Below are 782 nucleotides of genomic sequence, written 5' to 3' on the forward strand. Positions count from 1 at the left end.
TTCTAGATAGAAGTTCTTTGTCTGTGGGGCACTTGGCTAAAATTTTTCCCCAATTCGTGGGTTTTCTTTTTACTCTGTTGGTGATTTCTTTTGATGTGCAAAAACTTTTCAATAAGATGAGATCCCAGTTGTGATTCTTTGAAATATTTCCCATGCAGTTTGGTTTTTGTTCATGAACTCTCTGCCTACCCCTGTCTTCAAGATTTTGACCTACTTTCTTATCCAGTAGATTTAATGTTTGTGTTTTAATATTTAGATCTTTGATCCATTTTGACTTTAGTTTAATGTATGTTGATAGACATGGGTCTAGTTTTAGTCTTTGGCATGTGGAGAGCCAGTTTTTTCAGCACCATTTATGAAAGAGGCTATCTTTCTTTCAGTGAACATATTTGGGCTCTTTGTCAAAGATAAGGTGGCTGAATGTTTTTGTAGTTGTGCTGCATCTTCTAATCTGTTCCATTGATCTTCACGTCTGTTTTTTTGCCAGTACCACGCTGATTTTATCACAGTAAGTTTGCGGTATAATTTCAAGTAAGGGATTGTGATGCCCCCTGACTTGACTTTGTTATCCAGGATTGCTTTTGCTATTCTAGGGCTCTTCTGGTTCCAGATGAATTTTAGGAATGTTTTCTCTAGACCTGTGAAGAATACTAATGATGTTTTGATCAGGGTTGCACCGAATCTGTATAACAGTTTCGGGAGTATGGCATTATCACAGTGTTAGTTCTTCCTATCCATGAGCAAGGAATATCTTTTCATTTTCTGATATCCTCTTTGATCTC

The sequence above is a fragment of the Chinchilla lanigera genome, unplaced genomic scaffold, assembly GCF_000276665.1.
Source record: "Chinchilla lanigera isolate Chin_1 unplaced genomic scaffold, ChiLan1.0 scaffold00183, whole genome shotgun sequence".
Lineage (NCBI taxonomy): Eukaryota > Metazoa > Chordata > Mammalia > Rodentia > Chinchillidae > Chinchilla > Chinchilla lanigera.